Source organism: Taudactylus pleione, unplaced genomic scaffold (assembly GCF_031769625.1).
Source record: "Taudactylus pleione unplaced genomic scaffold, aTauple2 ptg000066l, whole genome shotgun sequence".
Taxonomy (NCBI): domain Eukaryota; kingdom Metazoa; phylum Chordata; class Amphibia; order Anura; family Myobatrachidae; genus Taudactylus; species Taudactylus pleione.
Genome location: NW_028284468.1, coordinates 5,996,281 through 6,019,087, shown reverse-complemented (window position 1 = coordinate 6,019,087; position 22,807 = coordinate 5,996,281). Strand labels below are relative to the sequence as shown.

At 47.7% G+C, this 22,807-nt stretch overlaps 1 protein-coding gene across 1 annotated transcript in view; it reads right to left on the bottom strand.

Moving 5' to 3' along the window:
- Positions 1 to 21,459, bottom strand: part of LOC148534399 (uncharacterized) — a 43,908-nt gene extending 22,449 nt beyond the window's left edge. The window contains exon 1 of the mRNA XM_088466795.1: positions 21,350 to 21,459. The gene's annotated coding sequence lies outside the window, so the exon portion shown is untranslated. The remainder of the gene's footprint in view (positions 1 to 21,349) is intronic.
- Positions 21,460 to 22,807: the final 1,348 nt, after the last annotated feature.

Below are 22,807 nucleotides of genomic sequence, written 5' to 3'. Positions count from 1 at the left end.
GACAGATCAGCAGAGTTCCCGGCAGCGGAAGCCTGACAGCACTGGAAATCCCAGTCGTCCATAAGGTAAGTATAAACTTCCCCTAGCCTGACCCTAACCCTCCCGGGGGTGTGCCTAACCCTAAGTCCCCCCCGGGTGCCCTAAACCTAACCCTCCCCCCCGCGACTGTCCGCTCGCGGCGCCCGGCATCTCTTCAATCGGGATGCCGGGCGCTTGTCTCCCGGCATCAGGAAAATGACAGGCATCTAGATATAGACGCTGGTCATTTATCCCACGCCTGGATAAAGCAGCCGGGAAGCCGGCTGTCGGTATTAAGACAGCCGGTTTCCTGACTGCATTCCGATCGCAGTCCCGATCGCAGAGGCTAGTTCGCACACAAACACTGCGATGCGTATGCATAACACAACAATTGCACAATTGCGTGCGAATAAGCAACTGTGTTCCTTGCTGAATCAGGCCCTCAGTTACCATGCCATGTATGTAACAGTAGGAATCCTCAGGCCCAGAAGGGTCCCTCCCCGCGTTGTCTCCTGGTGCGGGGAGGGATGCTGCCATGCACCAATGAAAAAGGGTGTGTGGCCTCACAGAAAGGGGCGTGGCTCGAACCATGTCCCGTGCTTTTTACCCGTGGTCCGAGTGGGGTGCGCAAGAGGTGCGGACTGCCCTGTCCTGTGTGCACTGCCATCTCCTTCGCAGTGTCAGTAGCCGAGTGCTGCACTTAATACTATAGTGCAGCACCTGGCTCCTGTCACGTTCTCCCTGCAGCCTTCGGTTCACCTCCATGTTCATTTTACAGATGTAGACCTGTGTTTTTTTACCAAAATGCAGCAGAAAATCATAATGTGCAGTCACATTGGTGAAGTTGTTGCTTAAAATTTGAAAGCATGATCAAATCATACTGTACCTTGTAATATCTCTTCCCGGGAGAAGCCTGGGTAAGAGAAGCAGGAGGGTGGCGACAGGGGCGGGGCCTGACAATTTGCGTCATTAAGCCCCGCCCCTCACTGTAAAATCGCCGCGATTGGCTAGAATTTATATAGGGGGCGGGGCCAAATGACATGATTCATGTAGAATTGCGTCATTAGGCCCCGCCTCCTACACGGTGACCCGCAACCGGCGCAGACATTCTCCTCAATCTGCCCACTTCACTAGGAAGTGGGCAGAATGCGGGAGAAATGTCTACCCTTTCGGGGTGCGGGGGCTTACCAGAAAAATCGTGAGCTTCCCGTGAAAACCGGGAGGGTAGGCATGTATGGATCAAATTCACCCATAGTGTCATATATCCTCCATGTAACATAATTGTTTTTAGTTAATGCAACCTATGTAATGTGCTAAAAAAAAATTGTTATGGGGTGTTAGATCAGACTGGGAGTGAGTGGAGAGAAATTGGGTCTGGTGGTTGTAGAAAAGCTATTCAGGGTGGATTTAGATGCAAAGGGAAGGAGAGGTAGGGCTGCAAAATCTAATTTTTGAGTATATAGGAGAGATGAGATCATGTTTGCAGACAGAACTGAAAGTCTCAGTGGAAAGAGGCAAGTTAAAGAGGTAAGCATTGGAGGTAAGCATTGGAGGTAATCACTGGAGGTAATCACTGGAGGTAAGCATTGGAGGTAATCATTGGAGGTAAGCATTGGAGGTAAGCATTGGAGGTAAGCATTGGAAGTAATCATTGGAGGTAAGCATTGGATGGGGAGGAAATGAAGGCGATGATAGGGAACAGAAACAGATTGAGGGGAAAGATTATAAATGTTAAAGTTTCCTCTCACAATACAAATAATATACTGATAGGCTATGCTTGAGTGGTAGACTTTAGTCTGTACACTCTACTGGTAAATTAAGCACTGGATAATATGTTGACACTATCTAAGTAAAGGTCCCACAAATAACCCTGATATCACTCCTTTTATCTTGCCATTATCTGCACCCATTACTCTGTATACTAAATCCTCTAATGTTGTCACTAAAGTACTTTATCTCCTTGGCACAGGCAGAAACCAGTCAGTACCCGGAAGCATTTTAACTCTATATGCTGGTTCGCTGCTTAACATAGGGGTAGGCAACCCTTGGCATTAGTTCCTCAAGGTGGCACTTAAGGATGTTTTGAATGGCACCAATGGGGTCAGTCCAGTGGCGTAACTAGGGCAGGGTGAGCAGGGTGCTTGCCTGGGCGCCATTGGACCGGCGGCGCGGGGGGGCGCCGCTGGCCACGGTACCGGCCCGCCCTAGTTAGCCAGTGTAGCGCCGACTGCAATGAGTGCGGTCAGCGCTCCATTACACAGGACCGGCGCTAGGCTTCCAGCACCGGTCCTGTGCTGAACACCTGAGCCCGTTCCCTCCCCCTGAGCGCTTGCCCAATAGCGCCAGGAGGCGGGCTCAGGCTGTGCATAACACACGCATCGCCGCCAGCGCTGCCGGCGATGCGTGTGTTAAACAGCAGCCAATGAGAGTCAGATAGACTCTCATTGACTGCTGCAGCACCCACTGCAAGAGCCGGACTTCCGTCAGGCTCCTGCAGTGGGTACTGGGAGAGACGTCATGACATCATGACGTCTCTCCCATTATGCTGAGCGCGCCAGCCTGGGAGGACTGGCGGGCGGCAGCGGGAGCGGTGTCACGGTCCAGAGCAGCAGCGTGGATTCAGGTAAGTATATTTTTATTAGGGATGTGCAGGCTCGGTTCTACTCGGTTCCGTTCGGTTCTTTTTACCGAATCTTATTGGCTATCCAAAACTCGTGACAGCTGAAACCCAATAAGATCCGGTAAAAAGAACCGAACGGAACCGAGTAGAACCGAGCCTGCACATCCCTAATTTTTATATATATATATTTTTTTATCCTATCTGCACTACTGGGGGCACAACGGGGGAGGGGGGTGGCTACTACTGGGGGGACCTCTACTGGTGGTGGGGGCACAACGGGGGAGGGGTGGCTACTACTGGGGGCACCATTATTGGGAGGACCTCTACTGGGGGTGGGGCTATTACTGGGGGCACTTAATCGGGAGGGGGAACCTCTACTGGGGACTACTACTTGGGGGGGGGAACTACCACTGGGGGCATTATAAAAGGGGACTACTACTAGTGGCACTGCACTCGGGGGACCACTACTGGGGGCAATAATAGGAAGGGTCACTATGGGGGGGCACTGGATAGGGGGGATCACTACTGGGTGCCTGCATAAGGGGACCACTACTGGGAAAACTGCATGGGGGGGACTACTGCTGGGGGCACTATATAAAGGGCACTGCATAGGGGGGGACTACTGCTGGGGGCACTATATAAGGGGCTTACTGCTAGGGGCACTGCACTGGGGGGACCACTACAGGGGGCACTAGATAGGGGGGGATCACTACTGGGTGCCTGCAAAAGGGGGACCACTACTGGGAAAACTGCATGGGGGGACTACTGCTGGGGGCACTATATAAAGGGCACTGCATAGGGGGGGAGACTACTACTGGGGGCACCATATAAAGGGCACTGCATAAGGGAATACTGCTACTGGGCGCACTGCATTGTGGGGACTGCTACTGGGGGCACTGCATAAGGGGGAACACTACATGGGGCACTGCATTTGGGGGGGCCACTACTGGTGGTACTGAGTAAGGGGAACTAATTGGGGGCTGTATAAGGGGGACCACTACTGGGGATACTGCATAAGGGGCACTACTATGGGCCTGCATAAGAGGGACCACAACTGCATACTGGGGGTACTGTATAAGGGGTACTACTGGGGTTAAGGTGCATATAGATAGGAATGTTCAGTGTGAAAATAAAGGGGTGTGTCATGTTGACACACCCCATTTTTAAGTGACCACGCCCATTTTTTTTGCCGCGCGAGCCTTCGGTGCACGCACATCAGGGGGGGGAGGGGGGCTCCCTTTTCAAATTTGCCCTGGGCTCCAAATACCCTAGTTACGCCACTGGGTCAGTCCCTCTCCTACCAGGCACGTTCTACTACTCCCCCCCTACTGCTCCACCTCCTTCCCTCACAGAGGAGACCCTTTTGGTGCACGAAACCTTCTCCAAAATGAAGAACCAAAGCTTGGCCTACATACCCAGCAAATCCAGAGCCACTGGTCAGTGAACCCTGCCGGAGTTATTCCAGTTTGCAATGGAATAAAAGTACAAAATTCTGAATCATGTCTTTGTCTAAAGACTCAGGGGCCTATTCATCAACACTAAAATAAAGTTTTTAAGGACATTTTCCTTAAATAACGTTATGTTCGTATTCATGAACAGACTTAGCACAGGAGATATCACAGATATCTCCTTGCTAAATCCCCCTGCGTTAATTTCCACACTCCCCATACATTACTATGGGGATGTGGAAATTGTGGTATTCATCAAATTCCGAAAATTATGAATTTTCGGAATTTGATGCAGTTACTATTCGCCACTGTGAGGTGGCGAATAGCAGAATCGACTTACCTGTATCCGCGTGTGCAGGTCCCCCGACGAGTCCCTCCGGCGCTCTTCTCCGTCCTCAGGCTCCGGAGGCTGGTCGGACATGTGTGCTCCCCAGCAGAGCACAAGAAAGTTTAGAGAAAAAAAAAAAAGTTTTTTTTTTTTTCTAATCTGTCATGTGGTCTGCTGGGAAACCACATGACAGACCAGCAGGACAGAGCCGGAGGCTGCTGCGCGGACAGGTAAGTCGTGGGGGGGGGGTAGGTGAGTGGAGGGGTGAGGGGGGTCGGGGGGGTACACAAACTTAACGCATCTGTGGGCAGTGCTGCGCATGCGCTGGTTTTACAGATGTAACAGCGCATGCGCAGCACTGTTTCCAGATGCGATAAGGTAGTGAAGGCAGGGAAAAGTATCTATTTGCCGAAAAGTTGTCATCGCAAAAATGACAGCTTTTCGGAATAGACACTTATGGAGAGGTGGAATGATGAATTCCACCTATAATTAGGTAGAACTCCATGAGAGTTCTAAACATAATTATCTCTAGAGAATTTTTAGGTTTAATGAATAGGCCCCTCAAAATTATTAATCTAACCAGAGCAAACTAGTTTCAAAAATGGAGAAACAGGAAACCGCTAACATTTTTAGTACCCATCTATTACTTTTGTAAACATTTTGTATATGTTGTAATGGTGGTGGCACTCTGTAAGCTTTTTTTGGCTTGTAATGTTGATTGTCTGGCACTCAAAGAGATAAAGGTTGCCTACCCCTGGCTTAACACCATACTTACCGACTTCTTTTTTCTCTCCTCTGGGAGAGGTATAGAGGATCCCTGATTGGAGTGGGGTCAGGCACCTATAGTAATTGCTGAAAGTAGCAATACTCAATATATTTTTAATAAATATAACATAAAATGGTTGTTACAATTGATGTGACAATAAATATAGCAGTTGCCGGCCAGCAATATACAAACCAATATTTAATTATAATCTCTATTTAATAAATTATACCACATGTGTATGCATAAAAATATTGTTACATATTGTAAACATTTCAGTTATAGCTTGTCCTGAATAGTCATATTTTCTCTGTGACCAAGAGTCTTTCACGAATACAATTATAATTATTTTTTAATATTAATTATTTTGTAGATGCATATGTGTATATATTGATTCTTTGGATATATAATTTTTTATAATTGTGTATGTGGTATAATTTATTAAATAGAGATTATAATTAAATATTGGATTGCATATTGCTGGCCGGCAACTGCTATATTTATTGTCACATTATTTATAACAACCTTTTTATGTTATATTTATTAAATATATATTTAGTATTGTTACTTTCAGCGCTCTCTTTTTCTCCCTTTTTTATTTGTTTTACCTATGAGGCCAGGAGGTTTTGAGTAGATCTCCCATTTAGAGAGCTGCAGAATCAGCATTTACTAATTGATTGTTTGTTTTTTAATCTGTTTCTTAATCAGATTGGCGCCAGGTATATTTTGTTTTTTCTGTTATCACCTATAGTAATTAGACTCCACCCACTTTTGGCATAATGCCGCAAATCATGGGTCTATGAAGGGAGGTGGGGCCAAAATCATGCAATCTCATAGAATTGTGTCATATTGGTCCTGCCACCTCCGCATGTGCTAGAATTGTGTCATATTGGTCCTGCCACCTCCGCATGTGCTAGCATTATGACCCCTATCCTAGTCACTTCACTAAGAGTGGGCGGGATGCGGGAAGGGCACCCTCAAGTTGGGAGTCTTCTGCACCAACCTTGGGTTGGGTATGAGATGACGGAGGTCGGGATGCCGCTGGTCAGAGGATGTAGTTATATGACTGGCGGCTGCAAGGCCACCAGTCACAATCCCCACGCTGGAATGCACCCTGGGGGGACTTAGGGTTAGGCACCCCTGGGGAGGGTTAGGCTAGGGGAAGGAGGGGTTAGGGTTAGGCATCCCCGTGGGTAGGTTAGGGTTAGGCACCCCTGGGAGGGTTAGGTTTAAGGAGGGGGTTAGGTTTAGGCACTAACGGGAGGAGGTTAAGGTTAGGCACTAGGGGGGTGGTTAGGGTTAAGCACCCCTAAAGGTGGGTTAGGGTTAGGGGGGAGAGGGGAGGGTTAGACTACTTACCTCAGACTGTCGGGATTTCAGCCTCTCAGTCTCTCCTTGTCGGGATTTGAACCAGGGGCTAAACAGCCGCCAGTAATACAAACCCATTCCGCTGGTCAGAATACCGACATCGGCATCCCAACAGTGAAGACCCCGACAGTGGTAGGTAAGTATAGTGCAACTAACCCTAACCCCAAACCTAACCATCTCTCCCCTAGTGCCTAAACCAAACTTCCCCCTAGTGCCTAAACCAAACCTCCCCCTCCCCGGACCCTAACCCTAAGTCTCCCTCCCCTGTGCCTAAACCTAACCTCCCCCTCCTAGTGCCTAAACCTAACCTCCCGCACCCCAAACCTAACACTTCCCCCTTAGTGCTTAACCCTAATCCCTAAACCTAACTCCCGATACTTACAGTACCTTCGGGTTGCCGGTGGTCGGGATACTGGTGCCGGGATCCCGACTCAGTCGGGATTCTGGCGCCGGTATTTAGACCTTCAGCATCCTGCACGCCGGGATGCTGACTACATTCCGAATAGGTAAGTAGGCTTAACACATACACTTAAGGTTCAATTCACATATTCCCTTTTACACTCTTCAAGGAGTAGCTTCTGTCTTTTTGTCTCATTATTATCCTTTACTGTACTGTTTACTGTTTCCCGAATTCCAAAGAACACTTCTGGACTCCAGGGGCATATCATATATGCCCACTTCCCCAGAAAGATCTGGGGCTTGATTATTTAAATCACAGCACTACACCCCTGCATCTCCCAACGGGCATCCCCCTATGACATCCAGGGGCACCGAGAGGGGGAAGGGGAGCAGGTACTAATTACCCGGGCTCGGGCTTGCTGGAGGGGCCTGGCGGGGGCCCAGGTCCGGCACCGTTCCCTTACTCTTACATCACAGCAGCCCAACACCCGCTGCTATGTTCTGGGCTACACTGGGAGACTGCTTGCGGCTGCTAAGAAGCAGCCATAGCAGTATCTTATGCCTGTGGGGAGAGCGATCAAGCTGATAGCGCCCCCCACTGGTTATGTGCCGGGCTGAGGGGTCTCACTGCGCCCCCCTCCCCAGCGTGCAGGAGCTACAAAACTTTTCTTTCTTTTTTTAACCTAAGGGGACGTGGCCACACCTCCCGCGCTTAGGTCACGCTCCCTTTTTTACCGGGGCCCGGCGCGGCTCTTGACGGGCCTGATGGCATCTCCCTGGGGGTGGCAGATATAACCCAGGTCAAGGACAAACAGAGGATTACTAGGGGGCATAAATAACACTTTATAAGCTATAGTCTGCCTCAAACAAAGTTCAGTGTATGCATGGAATACTTCAGACATATACAGGGCCAGTAATCACAGTAAACCATTGCAGCAGAAGGGCCATCTCACCTAAGCTGAATATTTAATTTTTTCAGGATGTAGGCATCATTCCACAATCCAAATCCCTTGTTCTTCAGAGCAAGTCCGGTAGTCTAGGAGTGGGCGGCTCAAGGGGTGGGCTGGCAGAGCTATTGCCAGGGGCGCTGTGGTCTATGGGCACAGCCACAGTCACCCTGCCACGTCTCAACTAGCAGAGCCGTAACTAGACTTATTGGTGCCCTGTGGCAGAAAGATCAATGGTGCCTCCCCTATTTTTCAAATAGGGACATAATGTACCCGAAAAAGGGGAATGGCCTCATGGGGAAGGGCCAGGGAAGAGAAAGGGGAGGCCAGGAGTTCTGGGTACAAAATGAGAGGAAGCCACAAGTGAGATTGATAATAAACAGAAAATTGAGAGGCCCCAACAGCGCCCCCTGTCCTGCAGTGCCCTGTGCCACGGCACAGGTCGCACCACCCTAGTTACGGACCTGTCATCTAGTACCACCCAACAGCCACTGGGAAACAAAACCCAGCGGCTCTCAACAGAAGCGCATCCGGACATGCACTTTCTGTGCGTGCGCACCTCACTGCCGCATCTTTCCCCATGCTGCGCCTCTGAGGAAGAGGAGCATGCAGGCTGTCCAAAAGGAAGGTAAAATGAAGGGGGCCGGGAGGGGGTTGGAGTGACGGGGAAGGAGCATGGAGTGACGGGGCAGGATGCTGGGGTGACAGGAGTCAGGAGGCTGGAGTAGGAGCATGGAATGACAGGGAACAGGACACTGGGGTGACAGGGATCAGGAGGCTGGGGTAATGGAGCAGGATCATGGAATGACAGGGGGCAGGAAGGTGTAGTGATAGGTCAGGAGGTTGGAGTGATGGAGCAGGAGCATGGAATGACAGGGGGCAGGAAGGTGTAGTGATAGGTCAGGAGGTTGGAGTGATGGAGCAGGAGCATGGAATGACAGGGGGTAGGATGCTGGAGTGACAGGGGTCAGGTGGCTGGAGTGATGGAGTAGGAGCATGGAATGACAGGGGGCAGGACACTGGGATGACAGGGGTTATGAAGCTGGCAAGATGGAGCAGGAGCATGGAATGACAGGACAGGATGCTGGGCTGACAGGTATCAGAAGGCTGAAGTGATGGAGCAGGAGCATAGAGTGACAGGGGGCAGGATGCTGGGGTAGCGAATCAGGAGGCTGGAGTGATGGAGCAGGAGAAGGAATGATGGTGCAGGACACTGGGGTGACAGGTCAGGATACTGGGGTAATGGAACATGGAGCAATGGGGAGGATGCTGGGGTGGCAGGGGTCAGAAGGCTTGAGTGATGAAGCATGGAGTGACGGGGCAGAAGGCTGGAAAGACAAGTAGCTGGAGTGGCAGGAGATTAGAGTGACAGAAGGCTGAAATGATGGGGCCGGAGGATGGAGAGACACAAGGGGCATAGGTGTGCACAGAAGCTGGCACAGGGTGCTGCTTCAGCACTTCCCCCTCTGCCAGGTTATGGACTAACCGATCCCCCCCTTCCCTCCGGGACATACACTACTCATCTGGACCATACTTACCTACTCTCCCGGAAGTTGTAGCAGGCTCCCAAATTTTTGGGTAGCCCCTCGCAGCCCCGGATGCAGGGGTGTACCTATTATGAGTGCACGGTGTGGGGCATCCTGACCCATACAGTCTTATACTTACCTGTCGCTGGGAAAATGTGACCATCGCCATGGTTTACGGTGATTCCTCAAAGTCACGTGTCATGTGTGCATTCTGTGTACCCGGGGTAAAATGTGCTCACGTTACTATAAGTAACAACCTGGCCGTGAGCATAATGTGTATTATAAGTTCCCCTAAAATGTATAGTTCAGGAATGTCTGGTCAATATGAATTGGTAGGTCAAATCTGTGTCTGCATTGGATCAGCTACTCCCTGGACCCAGGAGGATTCTGCAAGCACGCAGGCCTGATTCTGCAAGCACGCAGGCAGCTTTGCAATTGCGATCCTTGCAGATATGGTAATGCAGCAGGTAGCATCACGCATCCTGTGCATTACTTTTCTGAGTTGTGCAACACAGCATCGGATAATCTGCGTACCATCGGCGGCAGTGGTGACCGATGGGGTCCCGCAGCCGGCCGTCGCACTTTAGAGGAAGAGTAAATCTGAATTGAACATTCATGCCATGTTAAAGAAACCTTGATGTGCAAGATTTTACTTAATCCAGTGTGAGTTTGGGTACGCTACCTTCACAGCAAATGGTACCTTTATGTGTATTTATTCGCTTTATTATACGTGAGTTATGGTATGCAAAACATACAGTCATACTTGCCTACTTTTGAAAAAGCATTTCAGGGAGATTGTGAAAGCAGCACCTATGAGCGCATGTTACAGTGGGCGTGTACTGCTAAATCTGAGAGGCGTGTCCTAAACCTGACTTACATCCAAATGTAAACCCAGCCCAAAAGCAGTTAGTAAGATCTGTTTGTTGATGAAAACACAATAATACTTTTCAGAAATTCATAGGGATCATTGTGCCTTATAATAACCAATGCAAGGAAATGACACTAATTATCCCATTTGAATGTGTATATATCTCTGTTTTTTTAATATAACAGCTTCATAATGGAGGTAAGGATGAAATCAGGGAGAATGCTAGACTCTTCAGGGAGACTGGGAGATTGCAACTATTTCAGGGAGTCTCCCTGACAATGAGGGAGAGTTGGCAAGTATGCATACAGCACATTGGGTGGAATTTCACTTTAAAGATTATTTTTGAAGAATATATATCCATTTTCTCCCGTGAATGGGGTACGCTCTTTCAGCACGTTGACACACTCTCTCTCCTTTTTTTACATAGCAGTGTTTTAGGTTATTGATACATCAATAATTTTCTTTTTACATGTCATATTTTACATAATGAGGAGAGATCATACTACCGAATTCACAGAATAACCAAAGAAAACTTTACATGAGGATCAACAATTTCAAGGAATGTATATTTATTGCTGATTTGTGATAGTCTCTTTGTTTTGAGAGCCTATATGTGGTCTCCCTTTCCCAGTGTTTGTGTATAGTGTTTGATATTGTGGATTGGATGGTATCCACAAAGATCTGGGGAACATTTGAGGCTGCTTTGCGCAGATTAGTTGACACCCCTAACACTTTTTCCTTTGAAAGGGAAAGCGTTGGAGGCATTTGCTGACCTTCCCCAGACCTGGATGGCGATTAACGCGCCATTAAAGCGGCACTGCTAAAGTGATTTAACCTCACCCCGGGAACTTACCAGCAGAAATTCTCAGACTAAAAGTGCGGTTCTTCTGACACCTATGCTGGACTGTTAGCGCAATTGTAAACCATGATGGGATAACCGGCATTATGAAGCAGAGGGAGGGGCCATAATGATGCGATCCTGTTATTCGCTTCATGCCGCGGGGAGGGTGACACGATTCTCGCCAAATTGCATCATTATGGCCCCTCCCTCTGTTTCACAATGCCGGTTTTCCCGGCATTGTGAAGCGGGGCCAAAATGACGCTATCACACGGCCACACCACAGCTCCACCCACAAATGCCGGTCTTGTCCCCTTAAATTGCCGATCTGGCCGCCCTCTCCAGGAAGGGGCAGCCAGAAAGTCAGCAACTCTGCTGTTATGAGCAGCCATGTAACCAAGGTTTTAGCAGTGACTACATGCAGTGCTGCACTAAAGAAAGAGTGTACATTAACCCCTTCACCCCCCTCTGAGGAGGCAGCAGCACTGAGAGAGTGTGTATTAATCCCTTCAGGTGTGGCGGACAGCTCACTGGAAGGCAATCCCCCTCCCCTTCTCTCCTGTGAGAGCTGAGGAGGGGGGGGCGGCCTCCCAGTCTTCTGCCCCCCCCTGCTGAGCAACACAGTGTTTAAAGCATGTCAGAACACAGACCCAACTCTGGAGTCTGTAAGGGCTTGTGTTAATCAGGTGTGTGCAGAAGGTGACCCAAATAGAATATGTTGGGAAAATGGGCTTTTGTACAGAGAGAAAAAAATCAACAGTGAGCATTCTGATGTACTAATTTACTGAGAAGCAGCTGGTTGTACCACAATCTTACAGGGGTGGCTTGTTGAAGGTGGCCCATGAGATTCCCCTGGCAGAACATTTCGCTGTGTCCAGAACCAAGGCCCGGTAAATACACAATTTCTACTGGCACGGCATGATGACTAACATAGCTAACTACTGTCGTTCATGCCATGCATGCCAGGTGGTTGGGAAATCTGGTAATGTGAAACAGGCCCCCTTAATGTCTTTGCCAGTCATCTGAGAACCTTTTGAACGGGTAGCTGTAGACATTGCACGGTCCCTAGCTATTCCCAGTAGCTCTGGGAAGGAATATATTTTGATGGTATGCAGTCGGAATGCCGACGGTCTAAATGCAGACCCTTGGTATCCTGACTGTCAAATCCCGACGCCTGTCATTTTACCTATGCCGGGAGCCCGACGCCCGGCATCCCGATCAAAGGAAAGCCGGGCGTGGACAGCCGCAGGGGGGAGGGTTAGGTTAGGAGCTCCCAGGGGGACTTAGGGTTAGGCAGCCCCTGGGAGGGTTAAGCTAGGGGAAGGGGGGGTTAGGGTTAGGCACCCCCGGGGGGAGGTTAGGGTTAGGCACCCCCCCGGGAGACTTAGGTTTAGGCTGTGGGGAAGGGGGGTAGGTTTAGGCACTTAGAGGGGGGTTAGGGTTAGGCACTTGGGGGGAAGGTTAGGGTTAGGCACCCCTAAAGGAGGGTTAGGGTAGGGAATTAGGTTAGCGGTACTTACTTAAATTAGCAGTCAGGATCTTCACCACTGCCGGGCTTCCGTTGTCGGGATTTGAAGCGCCGGCCATGTGACCGGTGGTAAATAATACCGATCCCATTTTGACAGTGGTAGATTATGACACCTGATATTTGGAAGCAGTGGCTCTGTCATCCATCCAGGCAGATAAGGTTGCTGATGCCCTTATCGCCATATTTTCCAGGGTGGGGTTCCCAAAAGAGATGTTAACGGACCAAGGACCCTACACCATAATACAGCGCATCAATTATGTAAATTATGTAGTGGCACAGGAGGCAGGCCACAAAAGACAGAAAATATACCACATTAACATGCTTAAGGCGTATCACTACCAGGAAGCGTGTGTTCAGTTGTGTGTAGCTTGCCTGAGAATGAACACGAATCAGCACATTTTACATGGAAGCCTGGCAAGACACACCTAGTGACGGATCATGTCAACACTGGCACCCAAACCCCATTGTGACAGGCAGCCTACCGCACCTCCCCAGAAGTAATAGCATCCATGAAAAGAGAGATTGATGAGATGCTGCAGCTAGGGGTGATTCAGAGGTCCAACAGTTCTTGGGCAGCCCCAGTAGTATTGGTTTCCAAGAAATGTGGGGTACCCGATTTTGTGTAGATTACAGGGTTGAATGAGGCCACAGTGTTTTATGCATACCCAATACCTAGGATAGATGACTTTCTAGATCAGCTGGCCCAGGCGCGCTACATCACTATCATGGATCTCAGCCGGGGGCCTGGCAGATTCCATTGCCGCCTGAAGTCCACAAGAGGTCCACATTTATCACCCCATTTGGGCTGTTCGAGTTCCTCGTCATGCCCTTTGGAATGAAAAATGCCCCTGTGTCCTTTCAGCGCCTGGTCAATGACCTGCTGGCAGGCCAGGAGGGACATGCGGTGGCATATTTGGATGACATTGCTGTGAGGGAGGAACACCTGAGACACCTTGATAATGTATTGAGCAAAATCACTGTGGCAGGTCTATCAAGCCAGAAATATGCCAGCTTGGTATGAGTGAAGTGCAGTACCTGGAACACCGTGTAGGGGGAGGTACAGTATTCTGCACCCAGAACTGAGCAAAGTGGAGGCTATCACAGCAATGCCTACCCCTTGGGACAAGAAATAGGTCAGGTCATTCTTGGGGACTGTGGGGTACTACCATAAATTTGTACCCAATTATGGTGCCCTCACCAAACCCCTAAATGACTTGACCCAAAAGAAGCATCCAAATCTGGTTGTGTGAACGGCAGACTACAAACAGGCCTTCAGAGCCCTGAAGTCTGTCCTAGCTCAGTCTCCTGTGCTGCAAGACCCAGATTTTAAACACATATTTATTGATGCCTCTAACTACGGTCTGGGAGCTGTCCTCAGTGAAGTAGATGGGCAGGGAAATGAGCACCCAGTCCTCTATTTGAGTAGGAAACTGCTCCCCCCATGAGGTATCATATGCCACTATTGAGAAGGAATGCTTATCTATTGTGTGGGCATTGCAAAAGCTGCAGCCATACCTCTATGGGAGAGACTTCACGGTAATTACTGATCATAACCCACTCAGCTGGTTGAACAAGTTTGCCAGGGGTAAATGTAATTTCTGAGATGGAGTCTCATTCTGCAGGAGTACACATTTACCATTCAACACAAAAATGGAGCGGAGCACGGAAATGCAGATGGACTTTCCCGCCAAGGCGATGAGGTAGTCGCCGTGGCACAGTCGCCGTGGCACAAGGAAGTATGTGATGGATGATCGCCATCTCCCTGCGCCATTTTTAGGAGGGAGGTGTGACCATCGGTGTGGGTTACGGCGATTCCTCAAAGTCATGTGTCATGACTGTGTGCATTCTGTGTACCACGGGTAAAGTGTGCTCACGTTTCTATGAGTAACAACCTGGCCATGAGCATAATGTGTATTATAAGTTTCCCTAAAATGTATAGTTCAGGAATGTCTGGTCAATATGAATTGGTAGGTCAAATCTGTGTCTGCATTGTATCAGCTACTCACTGGACCCAGGAGGGCCAGGTGGTCCTTTGAAGACAAAAGCCTCATGGGAAGAGTTTGTTTTTCACTGTAGGGGGCCCATGTTTAAGCCCTACACACAGACAAACAGGCTGTATTAGTGTAATTTTTTTCATCTCAGTTTATCAGCTGTCCTGCTATAAAAATACCCTTTTAAGTCATGGAGATATATGATGCTTAGGTGTTAGGATCTGCGGTTAGCAGATCATCTTGGTGGCAGTTCCCAGTCACAGTTACTACTGGGACACTCATCATGTCTTGTCCTTGTTCCAGCCAGCTGGAAATCCTGTCTAGTCTGTTTTCAGCTAAGCTGTATCTTGCCTATCTGTCTGTGTACAGACTGCAGCTGCACACTAATTAATTGTCTCTCTATGCTGAACCCAGCTGCACACTAGTCTGTCATTAGGGAGCCTTGCAGGGTTTTGCTCTGATTGGATCCTGCATCTGTTAAGTTACAGCCAGCTCTTTACTCCATGCAGGTTATACTGCCTGACTTCCAGAGTATGTGGTCATGTACTCAGTAACCTGAATTCTAGCCGGTTTACCAAGTTCTGCTGTTCCAGTTCCCAGTGCCTGTTTGTCTGACCTGGATCTGGCTGTGTGTCATCCAGCCTGTATTCCTGCCATGTCTGAGTGCACCTGTCTGCCATCTGATTCCTGCAGCTCAGCCTGCTAGGCCGCATCACAGCCTGCATATCCATTGACTATCAAGCCATGTCTGTTTAAGTTCACCAGAATCAAGTTTGCAGTGTTCTCATCCACACACAATGTTTCCAGTCACTGTTCCTGCCGTGTCTAAAGTTCATCTGTTTACTGTCCTATCTCATTCGCATCACCTTGTCCCAGTCACACCACGGCCCTCTAGGCCGCTCTGTTCTTTCTCAGACGCATCACCTTGTTCCAGTCTCACCACAGCCCTTAAGGCCGCTCCGTCCTGTCTCAGTCACAGCACCTAGTTCCAGTCGTCACGGCCCTCAAGGTCGCTCCGTCCTGTTTCAAGTTGCACTTCAGCCCTCAAGGCTGCATCACCAAGTTCCAGTCGCGATGGCCCTCAAGGCCTACTAAAAAGGGGAAAACAGCGCTATGTGGATATTATAAAATTGATATAGCTATAAAAAAAATAGTACTATCAAATGCAGCTTGGTATATATTCTATTTTAATCAACATATAGGTATCACATTCAATAAAATCTCAATAAAACACATATATGGCCATATAATAAATATATTGAGACCTGTCAAAAATCTTGTAGTGTGCACACTATAACTAGGAGTCCCAAATCTTGCATTTATATGAATATTCCTTTAGTACATATGATGATATAGACTGAGGTGTCCGGTAAAATATCCAATAGGTGCAAGGTGTATATTACCCTTTTTAGATAGCAGATCTTCTATTAGCAAGGCGTCCTCACAAATAATTTCCTAGAAGGTATAGATAGTAGACCTTTAGGGTAGATGTCACCAAATAGGGCTGGTCGGGAACAAGTCCAAATGTTGTTAGTAGGCTGGGGGGTCTCCATAGTGAATAAAGTTCAGGTAGGCTCAATGCGTTTCAGTGTGGTAGTGTCCCACACCTTCCTCAGGAGCAAATGAATAGGTCTCAAAGGTATTATGGAGCTAAATAGCTCTCTTAATAAAACAATCAGATACAGGTGTGTTTTATCAAATTAACCAAGCCGCATTTAAAGATCTCAAATAAAGTTTATAGAGAGTGAATCATGTGATTAAACCATCTATTTGTTTTAATATCAAAAACGAGCTTTTATTTTATTGAAATAAGCCTTCAAGGCCGCTCCGTCCTGTCTCAGTCACTGCACCTAAATCCAGTCATCACGGCCCTCAAGGCCACTCCGTCCTGTTTCAAGTCACACATTGACCCTCGAGTCCAGTCTCAAGTCGCACTTCAGCCTTCAAGGCTGCATCGTCTAGTTCTTGTATCACCACGGCCCTCCCGGCCGTTCCATCTAGTCTCAAGTTGCACCTCAGCCCTCTAGTCCTGTTTTGCCTGTCTTGTCCTTGTCAGTCCAGTCACGCCTGTCTTGTCCTTGTCAGTCCAGTCACGCCTGTTTTGTCCTTGTCAGTCTAGTCTTGCCCGTCTTGTCTTGCCAGTTCAGTCTTGGCTGAAATCCTGCATATCATAGTTCTGGTCACTCCTGCCTTGCAGCTCATACTCTGTGTCTAGTCAGTCACTGTCTAGCATCTTAGCTGCATTATAGTCCCTAGACACTTCTCATACCATAGTGACCTGCCGCTGCTTGTGTTGTGTCATCTTTCTGTAGCCTCACTCCAGCTAGCTCCAGTTGTGGAAGGACTGCCACACCTCTACCCAGTCTTATCCATTGTCAGTAGTCCTACGATCTCATCATCGAGTGAGAATCGTAACTGAAATACAGATGCTACTGGTGTGTTCTCATTATGGTCTCTGTCCTGTCAAATCCAGTCCAGGGATTGCCTAGTCAGACTTCAGTAATGAATCCTGATTTGGGACTTAATAACAAAATTCTGAACCTAGAGAGTATGCAAACACTGCTGCTACAGGCCTTCCTTGCATTGTCTTCTCGTGTGGATGTGCTGCAGCAGCAAATAATTCAAGCCTACCAGAATTCCTCGGATGCATCTAGTCATTGCGTGAGTCCAACTAGGGAGAAAAGATTGGACGGCTCCACAACTGTAAACTATTCTATAACATCTCAGTCTACTGATTTGAGGAATCATGAGCTCTTAAGGGAGTTTAATTTAAAGACTGAACGGTTACAAAAATTATTGTACAGTACTAATATGTTAGTACAAAAATGTTTTGGGAATTTACCTGACTTTGAAGATATTTCATACTTCCCAGCAGAAACAAAAGAGATGACAGACTCCTCTTGCCTTACCACTGCTACCACTATGCAGAAGGAAGCTGGATATCGGAGCTACTTATGACCTAGCCGAGCGGCAAAGGCAGAGGGAAAATTGTCTATGTTTGTACTTTGGGAGTGCTGATCATATTATTGCAGACTGTTCGTTATGTAAGCCAAGGAAAGATGACCAGCCTCAAAGTCCTAGGCTTCAAGTTAACCAATTGCCTTGTAAGCCTATTAAAGCTGTAGACTCCCAAGAAAGGTGCCGAGGTTCCCCAAAAAGAGCCAGTTATTTAATATTGGGGTGCTATTACCAAGGGGCCAAATCTCAAATTTGGGAACCATTTAAACAAAGACTCTCTTTATTCCAGCAGAGGTTCAGTTTTTTCTTTTGAAGGAGGAATGTCCGATATTAAAATCAATGTCTTGACCTCGACTATATCTCCAGAGAATATGACCAATGTTCCCACCTCAGAGGAGGTGTCTGAAGTACCAACACCTATAGAAGTGTCCGATGTACCCACTCCTGTAGGAGTATACGATGTCTCAATTGTCCAGACCCCAGGAGGTTATTTTGATGTACCAACCTCAAATGAGGAGTATGATGTTCCGATTCTTGAAGGGGTTCCCGATATGCCAGTTGTCTAGATCCCAAAAGGGGAGTCCCTTGTATCGACTTCAGTAAAGGTGCCTGATGTACTACCTTCAGAAGACGTCTCCATAGTACCGCTCCCAGGAGGGGAGTTTGATGTACCAACCTCTGAAGAGAGGTCTGAAGTATTGACACCAGAAGGAAAATCTCATGTATTGACTTCAGTAAAGGTTCCTGATATACTACCCTCAGTAGAGGTCTCCATAGTACCGCTCCCAGGAGGGGAGTTTGATGTACCAACCTCAGGTGAGAGATGTGAAGTATCAACACCAGGAGGGGAGTTCGATTTACCGAAAGAGAAGGCTGATGTTTTGTTCCCAAGAGGAAAGTCTGATGTATCCACCCCAACTGGGGATCCACAATCTGTCATGCCTGTTCAAGACTCTGATTGTATTATCTTTGATGGGAATTTGGAACAATTTCAGGGCCTAATGCTTCAAATCCAGGTGCTTCCTCCAGATCTTTCTCAGCATGAAAAAGTTTTGGTCTTGGTTTTGACATTTAAAGGAGAAGCCAAGATATGGTCCGAGTCCTATGTTAGATCTAATGATGCCATTCTCTACAATCTAGATTCATTTGTCTTTGCTGTTCTTAGGAGGTTTTTGGGGTCCGGACATAGTGATTGCTGAGCCTTCTGGAAGTCCTACTTGTGCCAGCAAGGACTATGCCAGTCAAGATCTGCTAAAACAGCCAGCAACTCTAGACCTCCTCAGGAGTGTGGTTTTTCCTCATCTTCACAGGAGACTCTGTCTACATATCTCCACTCTGGATGCCTGTTAATTTCTCCTAAGAATGAGTCGTACGTGAATTCGGAAAAGAGAAAACTGTCAGCTTTTCAATCTGTGAAGCATTCCATTCCCAAAACCAAGGGGATGGTTCTGCCTTTGGATAACGACTCTAGTTCTGACAACAATCCAGTAGCAGATGAATGATTCTTGGAGGAACTTTCTGTGTACACTAATAACATCTTTATGATCCCCATTGCTAGTCCTAAGCAAGTGGGGAAAAGAATCATAACATTAGGTCCCTGTAGACATTCTGGTTTACATCTACACAGATCTGTGGAGAACAAAAGGACAGTCCTTTTGAGCCTTGAAAGGGTGGGGGCTGCTGGGGTGAGGGTAGTTGTGGAACTATAAGGGTCAGCAACCCACACTACTCTGGGTTCACTCTACAAGGGAGTAGCTTTGTGCTAGGAGTGCTCCCCATCTTCTGTCTCCTTTGGTCTCCCTCCACCCAGATCTCCTAAGATCTCAGAGTAAGATAACTTAGAGTTCTGACATTTTATCCTTTTACTTTATTTGAAATCAACCTATGCAATTTATATCTGTATGTCTTGTTTATTTATCTGTTTTTCCTTGTAATTTAACCCCGGAGATATTTTCTCAATAAATCCTAAAAATGTATCAGGATACCTTTGTGCTCTTATGAATTCACGTGCCTTAAGAGGCCCATGCTACATTTGTGTAACAATTTTGAATTACGATTTAAGTGTCTGGCGATTGCAAGAGCGCTATTCTAATACTCTTCATGTTGGCAGCTTGAGTAAAATCCACATCACAACCGCCCACCTGCATCAGTGGGCGTATCTGAGCGCAGGCTGGGGCGCTGTGTTGTGACACTTACCTGTCCTTAGTCTTCAGAGTGCTGCTCTGCAGTGCCGGGCCACCACTGCAGAACAGCAAAAATCACTGGGAAAATGGCGGCGGCCATTTTCCTGGTGACTCAGCACAGGCGCCATTTTCCCAGGGAGCCGCGCATGCACAGTAGATTCTGGCACTAATCCAGAATTTACTGCACCACAGCACCACCAGAGAGAGGAGGGGGCCTGCATTGAGGACCTGATTCAGACCCGCTAGGATGCGTTCGCTTGTGGCCGGCTGATTTTCACATTGTGCGCAAGCGTATACATCGCAATGCGCGAACGAGTGCGAGAGATCGGGAACCACTCTCTCGCTACACATAGACAGCCCAGCAGAGTGAGTGACAGGAGAAGCCATTTGTGGGTGGTGACAGGGGCTGGCCATTGAAAACGGGGGAGTGGAGATGCAAACGCAGGCGTGCCTGTGCATCTCAACACTGTTTCAAGACTCTAGGACTTGCTAAAGAGCAGGGAACTTGGATTGTGAAATCGTGCCCACATCCAGAAAAAATCCCTGGCTGTAATCGCTGGCCTTGTATATGTGTGAATTATTAAATGCACTGCACTTTTTATGAGGCAGACTAGAAATTGCTGCATGCTATTCATGCCCACTTCATGGGCTGGCCACACTCGCTCTAAAATCAGGCATTTGGAAACGCCCCCTTTAGACATTCTGTGTTTTTCCGTTACAATCCCAATCTGTTTCCATCGCAAATCCTCAACTCAAAAGACATAGGGGTCTATTTACTAAGCAATGTTAGAAGACAGAGTGAAAAGTGATGACAGTGATAAGGTGCCAGCCAATCAGCACCCAACTGTCATCTCACAGGCTGTGTTTGAAAAATGACAGTTGGGAGCTGATTGGCTGGCACATTATCACTGTCTTATCACATTTCACTCTGTCTCCTAACACTGCTTAGTAAATAGACCCCTTATTTTCTATCATTTAAACTGAAATGAACATAAATGAAGAGGACAAGTTGCAATAGGTCTCAACAAACAAGAACAAAAAAAACTGTGGAGTGTATTTGGTGGGCAATAAGTGGCTCCCCAGCTGTTGTGGAACTACAAATCCCAGCTTGCCCTGCCACAGTTTAAGCATACCCTCATAGTAAAACTGTGGCAGACCATGTTGGTATTTGTAGTTCCACAACAGCTGGAGGGATGCTTATTGTCCACCCCTGGCTTAAACCCTGATTAATTGCAAATTACATTTGCCTATAAAAATATAAAATGTTTAAGTTGAATATACATAAGCATGATATGGGACAGGAATAAGGCACACATTTATCCCAACACAGAAACATTATTGCCAGCACAACCCTTCCTATGTAGAAACAGTATGCTTTGCGGCTGCTGATATTATAATAAAATGCATGTAGGATACATGTCTGACCTAGGAGTCATTCTGGGGACAAATTATCAATATTTCATATGCAGTTAACATAAATGAGGAAGTTTTACATGATGCCCACTGAATGATGGGGCATATAGTAATTAACAGTTTTGAACATAGAAGCAACGTGATGCCACTTACCTGTCAGCAACAATAATACCATGCCAGCATCTTCTTGGATCTACTGTAGCCAGTGTTACGTTATAAAGCACACAGTATTAATGAACACATCTGTGTTGGTTAGCTCTTAGTGTCCCATATTGTCATTGCTTTGTGTGTGTGAATGAGAAGTGGAGGAGGAGGAGGAGCACTAGTTTCTCTCAGCTGACCCACAGTGACCAAGACAGGATGCTGCTGTTGCAACCAATATGCATCTTTTACTGTATATATTGCACACAAATGCCCCATACAAAATGATAATGATTTTAAAAAAAATAGTTTGGGGTTAAAAAAAAACATTCTGTTTTCTTTCATTCTCAGGTACTATGTGACATGGGTCTGCCTGCAAGTTATCATAAAACACATTTCTATACACACACAACTCCAAACGACACAAAGAACCACAAGACACATTAACAGAAGTTGGATGTGACACTTTCAGGAGACAATTATAGAAGTTTAACTACATATATACAAATGGTTTAGTACTAAATGAGGGACTGTATTTCTCCAAAAGAGGGATAGTTTCAAAATGTCTGTGGACCAGCGTACATTCTTATCGCCATGAAGCCACTGGACTGAGTAAAAGCAATAAGTCCTTTTGTTGTAAAGATGTTGGAACTTGGGAATGTACAGTATAAGAGTTTTTCCAGAGGTGACAGCAAGGAGAGACTGAGGACATTGTGGTTGTTGAAATGTGCGAGATTTTAATGGGAAGTGATCAAAGGTCTTTTAATCTAAGAGGGAGTCTGGGCCTGATCCTGACTCGCGAGCGCTGAGCGCTCGCAAGGGGGTCGATGGTGCCCAAGTGCGCAAGCACACGACGGAGGCGCCTCCGTCGTGCGCATGCGCGAGACCCGAATAACGTCGACCAAGCCGCCGTTAAGGGTCTTGCACCAAAGGGGGCGTGCTGTCGATGGTGATTGACAGCACGCACCCTTTGGTGGGCGTGCCGGGGCGTGGCTGCCCAGACGGAGGCGTTCCCATGGGAACGCCTACCATCTGGGTCCGGCCCCACTGACATCACTAGTGATGTCAGTGGGAGTGCTTTTGGCTCTGATAGAGCCAAAAGCACTCCTGGGATTGCGGCAGCGAGACCCAACCGCAGGGTCTCGTCGCAAGCCCGATGGTCGCGATGGTCAAGACCATCGCGACCATCATTTTGGCCGCTCGCTATAGCTGTGGGTGGTCACAGCCAGGAGGCCGCTCCAAAAAGGAGCAGGGATTGCCCTGATTCAGAGCGAGCGCTCTGTCAGAGCGTCCGTCTCTGAATCAGGGCCTCTGTGTGCAGCGGACCCACCTTGCTGCGCCACACCCTCCTCCTTACCATAAATGTCTTCAGAATTTTGGAGCATGCATACAAGACACATAGAGCCGTATTCAATTTGAGCCAAGTCGCGATACTTTTTCACGGCCCAGACTTTTCGCCTACTTCGTCTG